Raw genomic sequence first — 12,847 nt, forward strand, 5'->3', positions numbered from 1 at the left:
GGCATCTCAGTGGCTCCTCCCTGCCAGGCCAGCTCCTAAAACATCAGCCTGTCCATTCAACGTTGACTGAACCTCGGGCTCCTCACCTCTGCTTCCTCATGTCCCTGCCTGGAGCCTCCCCCTCCCTCTGGGTTTTCATGGATAAACCATGCAGTACTGACACTGCTGTAAGTTCCCATGGGAAGCACACACCTGAACATCTCTGGGAGGTACAGGGATGACACGTGGCTGTCACTTTACCCTCACCAAAACGCAGCTTCCCCCAGCACTGAGCAGTGCTGCCATGCCATGGCCGTGGAGGACAGAGGTTGCCCTCCCAGCCAGCAGCATGGGGGCTGCAGGGTGCTGGGGATTACCAAGCAAACTCAAATCGAGCCAGGACACTAGTGTTAGCACACAGGGTCCAAAACTAATACTCTAAGGAGCCCAATCCGCAGCAATTCTGCTGAGTTCACAGCTCAGTGACCAGCAGCACCAGTCCAGGAGGATCCCACTGCCTGCTACAAGCCACGAAATGCTTGTGAGGTGGTCCCTTCAGATGGATCTATTGAAGTGCCCTGGCTGTAAGCAATGGGGAAGGGAGCTCTTGTCAACTCATCAGTGTGCTTGAAAAACAGTCCTAGAAACTCTGGTGAAACCTTAGCTTGTGGATTTTTCAGTGATGTCTGAATTTAAATAGTTTCTTAATCCAATGGCTTTTCCCTTTCCCTTTACATATTGCCTCAGGGTTATTTTTGCAGAATCACTTGAATTTCTTGAAGAGATTCCAATGCCAACAGCATTGATTTGCTGTATTGTACTGAGAGTTTAGGGGTTGTTTTCCAGTACTGTTGCCTATAGTCAGAATCTGTTCCTGTCCCAGTCTGTCCTCTGAGGGCTGAGCTTTGATTTGCAGCCTGCAGTAGATGGGGAAGGCAGGGGCAGTACTGGGGGCGAGGGGGATTTCGTCCTGGCTTCCTGCTTACTTAACTGCCCTTGCTTTTTTGTCTCCCGTCTGTCACATTGACCTCTCTGTGCTTTCAGCAGCATCTGCCATGCCCAGGAGGTGAGGGGATGTCCTCTGGCAGGAGCATCACCTCAGGTGCTGGGCACAGCTACTGCTGGGGCAGGCACACAGACCTTGTGAGCTATCTTTTGGACAGAGGAGGAGGATAGAGCCGTGAAAACTCTTCTGACCTCTTGTATAAAAACATTTGGAACAGCAGCATTCACACAGTCTGGCAGAATATTTTTCAGTAAATCTTGCGTGTGGCACTTACATTTTCTGTAGTGTGCTGGAAAAAGGATTACAGTATACTTACTGCAGAGACAGGAAGATTGATTCTCACTTGGAAAATCTGTCAGATTTCTTGATTTAGAGAGCTGATGATTGGTGGAGTGTTTAGGCTTGATTTATATCAAGTTTTCTTTCTCGCTTGCTTGCTTCCTCACTTTTTTCCCTGTATGTTGTTTTAATATTAACATGAATTAGCCTTATTCTGAATGATTCTTTGTTTAACCACTGTTCAGAGGGTTGGATGTTTTTGATATTCAAGTCAAAACTCTCTTCTCTAGTACCTGTTTGCTCAGAGTAATGTGACTAGGTTTCACTTGCATGAGGTCTAAATAAAGTCACTGTACTTTATGGAGACAGATATTAGAATCCTTTACTCCAATCCAACACTTTACTCTAAAGAATGGGTAGATGCTTACTCCCTGTGGTAAAGCCTTCTTGGCCCCAGAGAGCTCTGCAACAGATAGTCTAGACCTTTAAAGATCAAGTTACTGTTTTCTTGGCCTAGCCATGGGAAGGAAGGTGGATCACAACCATAATTTCTCCAGGTCCTGGTCTTGCTGTCAGTACTCTGAGCAAAGTCTCACTCACATCTCACATTCAGGTAACCCTGAATGCAAAAGAACACGTGCGTGCCAGATGTTTAAAGATGGTCCTCCAAGAAATACCCATTAGAATTTACCATTTACAGTGTATTTGGAAGGGGAGTTCTTTGCTTTATATTCTCCTGCTCAAACACCATGTGGCTGAGCAGGGCAGTGAGTGAGTCATAGCTAGATGTGCATAATCTTGGTCTGATTGCATTGGTATTGAATTGCAGGTAGAGCATTAAACTGGTTTTACAAAAATATCTTTGCAAGTATTTAGTACTGATGAAAAGGACATTGTGGATTTGCAGTGAAGTTGTGCCTGTGCAGTGAGATCAGCTCAGGACCAGCTCACCCCTCATGGCACCAGGGATGGGTGGAAGCCAAATCCAGCACTGACCAAACACCACCTGGTGCAGGTAGGACTTTTACCCTTCACGCTTCAGACAGCTTCCAGCTAATTAGCACACATCTAGATTCTTCTGTTACTAAATCTTGAGTGAACTTCTAACAATAAATAGATGTATAATTAACATAGGCATTCTTCTTTAGTCCATATTAGGGTGCTGGTTTGAGACCACTGACACTTAGTTGGAGATGCTGGTGAGTGCATCTCCTTCTACAACAGCAGCTGTGGTTCCTCCCTGAAAGCATCAGGCCTAAGGCAGATACAGACTTCAGGAGGCTCCTCAGCTGCTGGTGAGCTCAGAAACTGAACAAATAGCTCAGGCCTGCTCATCCTATTTTTAGGGGCCGTGTGTGGTGTGTCTCTTGGGGCACTGGGTGTTCAAAGGCGATTTCAGGTTTGAGCCCTGTTCACAGATGGCTCTCAGCATGCCTCTCACAGTCACTAACCATCCCTCCCTTAAGGAAGTAGCAACTATTTGGATGTGTTCTGGCCATAGCCAAATTACAGACAAAACACAGTTCAAACCCTGTCTCTCACAAGCAAGGCCAGATCCTCAGCTGCTATAACACCCTTTTAATTATGCATGTGGAAACAGTTCCCCAAAATTCATCTGGTTTCTTTCACTTGCATCTAGAAACCTAGAATTATAATCAGCACTAAATTGTAGCTGGGATTGTATTACATGATTGCTTAGATCATTGGTGCTGTTTCTGAATTTTCTTTTTCTACTCTTTTCTGAGAATGTGATAAGTAGCGCTCAGATATAGTCCTGTAGCTGCAGGGTGAATATCACCTTCTCAAATACAGTTTAATTGAACTTTCTTTCCTTTTGTACTCCCATGGAAATAGGAGTTGGGCTGGATAAGATCACACATGACTGTTACCATAATTTTGCTCTGTGTCAGATATGATCTCATCAGAGCTTGACAGTATCACTAATTTGAGAAAAGGGCACAAGCATTAGAGCTGAGATCCACAGCCTTTAGCAATCCTTCGGTTTTGGGGAAGATCTCTGGAATGCAAATCATTGGGCATTATGCTCTGAAACGTTCCAATAACTTTTGAACCACAGAATTATGTGACTGTCAGAATTGAGGTCATTTCTACCCCTCCTCCTCATCCTGCTCCCCCATAGCTGAATACAAATCAGAAAGATGTAGGCTATTAGTATTCCAATGGACTCCTTTTCCATATGAAAAATTAAGGCTTCATTTAAAAATAATTTTAGTGTTAAGTTACCTATTTATGGTGGGTCCTGCACTCAGCTTGCATGAAGCAAATGTATAAATATTCTTTCTAACCAAGGGCTAAATCTTGGTCCTGGCTCTGAGATAGTGCACAGGGAATAGGCCCACATAACTGGATAAAATACCAAAAGAGGAATTGCTTCTCTGTTTTGTTGGATCCCTGGAGAACTTAGGATCCCAGCTCCTGATGAATGATATGGGGGATTCCCAGCACTGATTTTCTGGGCATTCAAAAGCCCCTGGTGTTTGCTCTATGGGAGGCAGGCACCCCATCATGGCTCTGGATTCTCTGCCTCCCAGTCCTGCCCAAAAGGGTGGGAAGGCTTTTCTGTTTCTCTCTCCCTCTACAGGGAAATTAGCACTATAGAATTATTTAATAGAGTTTATGGAGGTGGCTAAGTATGATTGAAAGGATGCTTGCAAATGTAGGTAGAACTCGTCAGTGGTTCTTTAAAAGTGAGTAATACCATTTTAATTGTCGTCCTTACTGCTCTAGATCACAGTAAGGCTATGTTGATGGAACCATCAAGCATAGTAAATGCTCTAAGTACAGTATATTAGTACTAATTATAGAGTAATTGAACAACAATGTATATGGAGAGGACAATTTTGCATGCCAATTCACCATGGCAAATGTAATTGTATGGAAGAAGGGGAAAGCAAAATATTTTCAATAAAGAGTAAAATGACAAACACTGGGTGGCTTTTCCAGTGCTGATGGCATTCCTGACTCCCTTTGAAAGGGTTGCTGCCACCTCACCCCACGGAGCATCCCTCTGGCACATGAATATTCACAGGGCACAGGAGATGTTGGACAGATTGCTGGCTGAGTCTCCTCAGCCAAAGCAGAAGTGTGTTATTCCTCACTGAGGCAGGTAAGCTGCGAGCGGAAGTAATGTGAAATGGTAATGGAGAATGCACAAATAGGCCCCTGGGTCATTTCCTTTCTATAAGGTTGCAAGAACATAGAAGCTGTTACTCACATAAATAAATAAATAAACAATCTATCAGCATTGTGTTTTTCCCACCTCTTTCAATTATTGCAATTTACAATGCAAAAGGGTTGAATTTAAGAGGTGTTTCATTGTTTGGGTGAAATAAGTTCTTTCGCTCTTTGCCTCAAAGTTGGGTTTTTAAAATGAATATTGTAGTTGCCTTTCCCTGTTCTTGACCCACAAATAGATGTTTGAGAGTATTTCTTTCTTCAGAATTGTTACAAATTCCTCTTCCCGAAATCTGGAAGTTGTTTTGGCAGTTTTGGTACTGTTACTCCCAACGGAGGTAGAAGCCTGTGGGTATTAACAGACCTTAGTTTTAACATCTGATGCTTTTCCATGTTAAACTTCATTCCTGTTTTTGCCAACCTTTTGATAACCCTGCTCCAGTGTGAGGCTAACACTGCAGCTTCTGCTGATGGGAAAAGGCAGCTAAGTACTGTGACACTGCATTTCTCTTGCTAATCTCAGTATTATGAAAACCTGAATTCTGTGCAATTTCAGAGCAGCATTTTGCCCTCTATTTGTTCTTCTGTATCGAAAACCAAATCACTTGATGATTGCCTTGTCTGTTTTACTGCACCAATAGCAGTGGGCATCTCTTCAGACCTCACTTTGGAATTGCTTTAAATGTTTCCTTGCATGGACAGTTTACCAGTTGCAGTAAGTTTTTTTAATCCACACTTTTATTACCTTGAAATGACCGAAGGAGATGATCCTCAGCAGCTGATAAACCAAAAGAAGTCTGTTTGAAGTCAGCAGAACGATGCTAACTTTTGCCAGCCAAAGCACTGGATCCCGACAGCCCGGGAACAGCGGGATGACTGACTCCTGAGCCACGGAACGGTCTGGCAAAGCTTAGGTAAGCCCAGGGGGGGGTTGTTTGGCTCGCAGGATGAGCCGTGCCATTTGCTCTCCTGCAGGCGACCCTGTACCAGGTTTGTGAGATGCACTCCTAGAGACAGAACCTTCCCCCTTTTTGGCCTGCAGAGATTTTCCAGGAAGATCCGCTGTGTGCACGCTCGGGGATGCTGCAGCGTCCGGAGCCGACAGCTCCGGCGGGGGAAGCAGAGCGCGGCCAAAGCACGGGCACCTTCCCGGCAGGGATTTCCCTCCGCTCCGGCCCGGGCTGTCCCAGCCGGGTCAAACTCCGTCCGAGCTCTCCTGCCCGGGCTGTACCTGCCGGGTCAAACTCCGTCCGAGCTCTCCGGCCCGGGCTGTCCCAGCCGGGTCAAACTCCGTCCGAGCTCTCCGGCCCGGGCTGTCCCAGCCGGGTCAAACTCCGTCCGAGCTCTCCGGCCCGGGCTGTACCTGCCGGGTCAAACTCCGTCCGAGCTCTCCGGCCCGGGCTGTACCTGCCGGGTCAAACTCCGTCCGAGCTCTCCGGCCCGGGCTGTACCTGCCGGGTCAAACTCCGTCCGAGCTCTCCTGCCCGGGCTGTCCCAGCCGGGTCAAACTCCGTCCGAGCTCTCCGGCCCGGGCTGTCCCAGCCGGGTCAAACTCCGTCCGAGCTCTCCGGCCCGGGCTGTACCTGCCGGGTCAAACTCCGTCCGAGCTCTCCTGCCCGGGCTGTACCTGCCGGGTCAAACTCCGTCCGAGCTCTCCGGCCCGGGCTGTACCTGCCGGGTCAAACTCCGTCCGAGCTCTCCGGCCCGGGCTGTCCCAGCCGGGTCAAACTCCGTCCGAGCTCTCCGGCCCGGGCTGTCCCAGCCGGGTCAAACTCCGTCCGAGCTCTCCGGCCCGGGCTGTCCCAGCCGGGTCAAACTCCGTCCGAGCTCTCCGGCCCGGGCTGTCCCAGCCGGGTCAAACTCCGTCCGAGCTCTCCGGCCCGGGCTGTCCCAGCCGGGTCAAACTCCGTCCGAGCTCTCCGGCCCGGGCTGTACCTGCCGGGTCAAACTCCGTCCGAGCTCTCCGGCCCGGGCTGTCCCAGCCGGGTCAAACTCCGTCCGAGCTCTCCGGCCCGGGCTGTACCTGCCGGGGCCGCCGGCGGTTTGGGAGTTTCCCGAAGGAGAGCTGCGGGCAGAGCTGCGGCTCCGTGCGTGCGTGAACGGGCTCTTGGGGTCTCTGCTTAAATGTGGAACACTGGAGGGGGCTGTTCCAACACCCCAGCAGGGTCTGGGGCTGCATCCGGCTGGATGCTGGGCAGGGCAGGGAGGGGGATGCGGGAATCGGAGGAATGCTCCATCCCGGGGGGATTTTCCGTCCGAGGAGGATGCTCCATCCCGGGGGGATGCTCCATTCCCAGGGGGATGCTCCATCCCGGGGGGATTTTCCGTCCGAGGAGGATGCTCCATCCCGGGGGGATGCTCCATTCCCAGGGGGATGCTCCAGCCCTGCTTTCCAGCTCACCTGGCTCCTTGGGCTGGACGCTCCCCTGAAGCACCAGCTGGCAGGATGCAGGTTCAGGTGTGGGCTCTGGGAAAAGCTGGACTGAACCACACCTGAGAGCACCTGGCCAGGGTTAATTAATCTCAGCTGTAAACGCTTAGAGCTGTGGGTGCACTGGGCCTTCTTTGCCAGCATCTGGAACCTGCCTATAGACTTATTTCAAATTAAACAATAAGCATTTGCATCTGTAACCAAACAGTTGTTGAATTTGCACAAATAATCAATTTGTTCCATCCCAAGGACTTCCAATCAATATTGCATTCCAGCAGAGAAATAATGTAATAAGCCATTATTAGAATAATGTTGTGTTCATTTGTTGATGCTCACAACTGGCAGTAAATCTTTATTTTAATTAATTCTTAGATTAGTTAAATAAAAGCCATTCTCATTTTTTATTCTGCTCTTTTACAGAAATAGTTTTACTGTGCTCGTAATACACATAAAATTGGCAGGATTGGCCAGAAATGGATGTAACTTTTATTTCTCCACACTGGGGATGTAGGCCTGCTTTTATTTTTGGAAGCAATTTACAAATAACAATATGAGTTTTTGTAAAATATTGTGGAAAAAAGTTGTTTTGGAAGTTCTCCTCTGCATGGTTCTGATTAAAGGTATTTTGCATATATGCTAATGCTTTAACAATTTCAACTTGGGTGTTTTTACACTAAGCAAATGTCCTGCAGTGAGTGATTAAAATGAAGGATTTTGGCTTTTCTGACTTGAGACAAGTGAGCTGCTCCTGGATAAGGGGTGTTCTGTGAAACAAATCTGCCTTACCCAGGTCTGGAGAATGACAGTCAAAGCATGGTTTGCATTTCCTTGTCTAATTATACTTAGCCATATATTAGCAGCAATAGCAAATTAAACATCATTAACAGTCCTTGGTGGAATAATGCAGAAAGTACATTGAAAATAATTTTATTGTGCCTCATTTCATAGAGGGTGTGTAGAGGTGGATTAAGCATTTGTAGCAAACCTCTATGTTTTCAAAAGATCAGAACTTAATTTTGATGCTGCTGTAATTGTGAGCAGCAATTTTGTTTCCTGTCCCAGAAGAAATTTGGAATTTCCATTTATTTTCCCTTTTTACTCTCCTGTATTGTTGCCACACAAGAGAGCTGAAGAGACAATTTGTGGGTGCATGAATAGAAATAGTCTGAGGAACCAAACAGGCCCAGGAAGGATGTTGGTACTTATATTTTTATATAATTATATTTTTGGTACTGCCCAAAGAGCACAGAGTTTGCATTTCTGGGCTATCCTGTAGCTCACAGCTATACAAAAGTCCTGCTGTGGGGAAGGCACAGGTTTAAATTACCCCACACAGTGTGTACTCTAGGTGTATCCTTGTTGTACTAATTGATCACACCTTAATTTATCTTCCATTTGAGACTACATGGTCATTATTACTCCTGAAAACTGGAGTAATACCACTGTTTGATCACCCAAGATTTGGTTAACATGCCAAAAAATTCCTTGCAAATACACATTTTGACTGACCTCATTCGTAGTCAATGGCTAAGTGGCAGCTACAGTTTTATACAAAATTAAAATGCTTAATTCTTCCTTCCTTTTTGTAAGACCCTTATGCATACTTGTAGTCTGTAAGTTTCCTGGGCAATGTGTAGATGTACCATTCTGATGAGAAAAGTTCATGCTTGTTTAAGATCACATTTTTCCCCTATGTGCTGTTTAATATTAACGATATTAGTTGCTGTGTCAAAATATAAAATAATTGTAACCTGTACAGGAAAAGAGTTTTATTTTAACCTTTGAAAATTGTGTTTACATGTTTTAGTATATATGAATAATGCATAAAGTTAGGTGCTAAGGTTATTTTCAAAGTCAGACATTTCAGGATCAGGCTGTAGAAAACAATAAAAGAGAAGAGTGGTTTCTTTCCTCTCGCTCTCCCGCTTTCTTTAATTCCCCAGGATTCAGGCAATAGCACTGAAGTCGAATGCCATTAGGATTTCTCACTAGACTTCAAAGCTTAATTTAGTCTCTACTGGAATACTGGAATAAAGAGAGGTATAAAACATGCACAGTGGAATCCGTTTAAATGAGTGACTGTAAAATAAAAAAAAAAAAAAGAGTGTTTCTAAGAAGACAAATGTTCTGCCCATTCCTTTAACTGAGATGCTCCACCAGAGCACGGTGGCTCAGCTGCTGGGCCCTGTCCCCCCAAGCTGGGTGCTGCCCCAGCTCTGCCCTCCCTGCTGCAGGGGGGTCCCTGCCCTGAGCCCCCCAAGGCAGAGCAGAGGCTCCAGGGGACCCCAGAGCTCCAGGTCCCTGTGTGGGGATGTGGGACCCGCTGCCCATGGAATCACACGTGTGTGTGTTTGTGTGTATTTGACAGCTCTCCAGAACATCATTGTAATGGGCTAAGTCAGCGTGGAAGATCTGGTTTCTTTTCCAGCATATTTGATGCTTCATGAGGGATGCAGTTGTACTGCAGGCTGCTCCTTTATAACCTCACTCGTCAAAGAAATGTTCTTGTCATTAGCAAGGTGCTGCCTTTAAATCACTTCTCTCTCTGTGTTTTTCATTCATTGTGACTTGAATTTTCTCCTATGAAATGAGCTGTATAATTTTGCTAGGGTGGTACTAAGTGCTTTATTTCAGAAGCATTATAGGTTAATGCAGCTTCTGACATATCTAAAAACGCAAAGGCTGTGATTGTCTGTTTTGCCTTCGGGATAAGTGCTCACAATCCAGTCACTGCAGCAACTGCTCCAGATAATGCAGTTTGCTTCCAACCCACCCCACTGGTGAAGAAAGGTCTCTCCACTGTGGGTCATGGCAGGAAATTATTTTTGTTTTCAGTACTTTTAAGAGCTTGCGATTCCATAGGCTCTCCTGCCCACACACCTTGAGCTCTCCTTTGTTGCCGAAAGGCAACAGCAGCAAGAGCCACATGGGCAGCTGGGTGCTGTGCCCTGCAGTGGGCAGCAACTGCAGGAGTTCTAGCCAAGGCTTTGGAGAGCATTGAACTGCAGGGAAATCCCAGCTGGTGTCTGCAGGGTAGGCAGGGAGCAAGATGGAGCCTCCAGACCACCCTCCTGCAGGCAGGGCTGTGACAAGCAGGCTCCAGGAGCAGGGGCAGGACACAGCTGCAGTAAGAGGGCAGCGAGAGACTGGATTGATGAGCTCACATTTCCTCAGTTAGAGCTGACTTCATTTAAAATTCTTTGGGCCTTCCACATCATCCTAACTTTCAATAATTCACTTCAGTCGTATTCATCTTCAGTTGGGGGATTGCTTGACACTGATTCATGTGATTAAGAGAGGCCATTCTCCTCTTTGCTGCTCTTTCAGGTAGCTTGATCAAAACATGCAGCATTAGTGGTGATCACGCCCCATGTTTAGCAATGATACGCTTCCTGATAAGATTTAGCATTTTCTTGGACATGCCTGTGAACAGCTCTGTTGGTAACAGATACAGCACGATGGTGCAATCTGAGGGACCCTCAGAGTGAAGGAGCAGGCTGTGAGGATGGCAAGTGGAGTCCTGGGAAGGGAAAAGCTCCTCATCGAGGAACCAGCAACTGAAGATAAGTAGGTGCTGTGTAGGAAGAGCTGAGAGATGGATGTGTTTGCTGGCCTGAGCATGCAGAAGGCTAAAAAATGCAACGTCGTGGTTCAGAGGGGAAGAGCTGATTTACAGGCCATTATAATTTTACGCCAGGAAATTTGTTAGATTAATTAAATGCTAATATAAAAAGGAGATTCAAAGGGATAGCTTCCTAAAAGATTGCTCTCAACCACCCAAGGTCAAAAGTAAAGTGTAAGTAATGCAGTTGGGAAGTCAGATCTTTCTGATTGAATAAATGTCACAAATGACAAAAGCAGTAACTCAACGTTTTATATTTGAACATCTCATTATACTGCAGGCCATTGGAAGACACATTAGGCTGCAGAGAGGTGTCATGTAAGGTCTCATGCTGATAATCCATCCTTTAATTATTTCATGGAGGTTAATATTGCTGCAGTAGTAGAGTAGCTTGGTCTTAGCAGTAAGTAATGGGTTTTCAAAGAAATGGGTTTAATGGAAAATCCATAAAGCACTGCAGAAAGACAGAACTACTGATGATGACATTCATGCTTTTTTAGCATTGCTTTAAAGGCTTCATTTTGTAGTTGGTTTCCAGGAAAAAAAAACATTTTGTCTGCTATTATGTCCTCTCTTCTAGTATGGTTTACCCACTTTCTAGCTACAGTTCAATAGAGAATCTGGATTCTACCTTGTAGAGTGTGGCTGTTGTTCACTTTAACAGTCTCAAGTATTAAGCTCTTCTTTTTCAAATGCAGCATCTCTGTTCTGTTCCAGTTGCCTGCTTATGACTCATGACTTCCTGAGGAAAACTGAAAGCTTGAGGCAATTGCATGCATATTTCTTCCATTTCTAGTATTTTGAATACAAAATAAGAAGGGAAGTCTGCATGGAGTGAACATCAACATGGCTTTCAGTGGCATAATAGATCTTTTATTTGTTTGTTTGTTTGTTTATTCATTTAATTAATTAATTACTGAGACATTCTGGTTAATTAAAGCTAAGTGAAATAAGCATAGAGATGGTTGAGAGGAAAACCTGCCTTGCAGGGGAATTGGGTAAAAGCACCACAGAATATTTGCTCTGGCAAGATGGAGCTTGAGAGAGGATGCGATCAATATCTGTGAACACATCTCAAGGTAAAGATGAAGAGCTGCTTCAGCTAAAAGACAATACTGACCAAAAAAGATGTGTCAGGGAAGGACAGTGTGAGCTGTGCCTCTGTCCAGGCTCCTGGTGTGGCTCCTGTGCAATGACCCATGAAGTCCTTCAGTATTCCTGTGATCCTAAAGGAACCCTGGCAGAACACGTGCGAGTGATATGTTCATGGGTCTGTACATGCAGATGTATCATGTGTATAACAGGTATACGTATTTTGTACAAAATGTATACAAATAAAGAGGCAGCGCCTGTACCTCAGCTATTAAGAAATGGTTGGCTACAATTTCTTTTACTGTTAAACGAGCTCATTTTTTGGCATTACAGAGCTAATGCATATTCATTACTTTTGCCAGCTCTAATTTTAGACACGTAGAGTCTTCATTACAGGACATATGCATAATTAAATTGCCTTCTTGAGAGTTTACAGCCTGTCCTTGCTCACCATTTACAGGTTTGAAATGATCAAAGTATTTTTTAAAATGATCCTGTAATGCTACACAAGGCTGGAAAGGCAATGTAATAAAATGTTATAATCTTTGTGTTTTGTGGTGGGCCCAAATCCTTGTTTGTGGTCTCAGGCATGTAATTCAGTGAAGCTAAGAGCAATTTCTTTCTGTGAAGTATTTGTGCTCCTTCCACAGGCTGGGTTCAAACTTTGTGGGCTGTGACCCCTGTCCATCAACAGTAACTGCTGCCCAAATGAAACCTGGAAGAGCTTTAATGCATAATTTGCAAAAGAATGAGCTATTTGCTAAGTGAGAGTGGAGATGGTGATAGCCCTGTTTTGTAGCATCCTTATTTATCTGCTTTATGGGAATGTTTCTGTACCTGGGTGTTTCTGTACTGTCCGTGGTGTTTGGTACTGGCACGATATTTTGGTTTTTTTTTTCTTGGTGTCCACGTGTGTGTGAGCTGTGCTCCTGTGCAGGGGCTGTGTGGTGTCCAGGGGGGGCTGTGCCACCCTGTGCAGGCACCACAGGCTCTTACCACTTGTCTTTATCTGGACTTACAGCACCTAAACTGAGGGGGTTTTGCATAAACAAAAAGAATTTCTGTTTTCTTTGTGAACCAGCTCAGTCCACTGCAATCCCTTACTGAGACCCTTACTGCCAGGGAAGGCACTGAGTACTGGGATGGGGATGTGACAAGCCCACAACAAGCCCCATAGGAGGCAGGTGGCACAGGGACGAGCTTCGTGTGGGGACGTAAACAAGGAGAGACTTGGGTTGAAGTG

Source organism: Cinclus cinclus, chromosome 22 (assembly GCF_963662255.1).
Source record: "Cinclus cinclus chromosome 22, bCinCin1.1, whole genome shotgun sequence".
Taxonomy (NCBI): domain Eukaryota; kingdom Metazoa; phylum Chordata; class Aves; order Passeriformes; family Cinclidae; genus Cinclus; species Cinclus cinclus.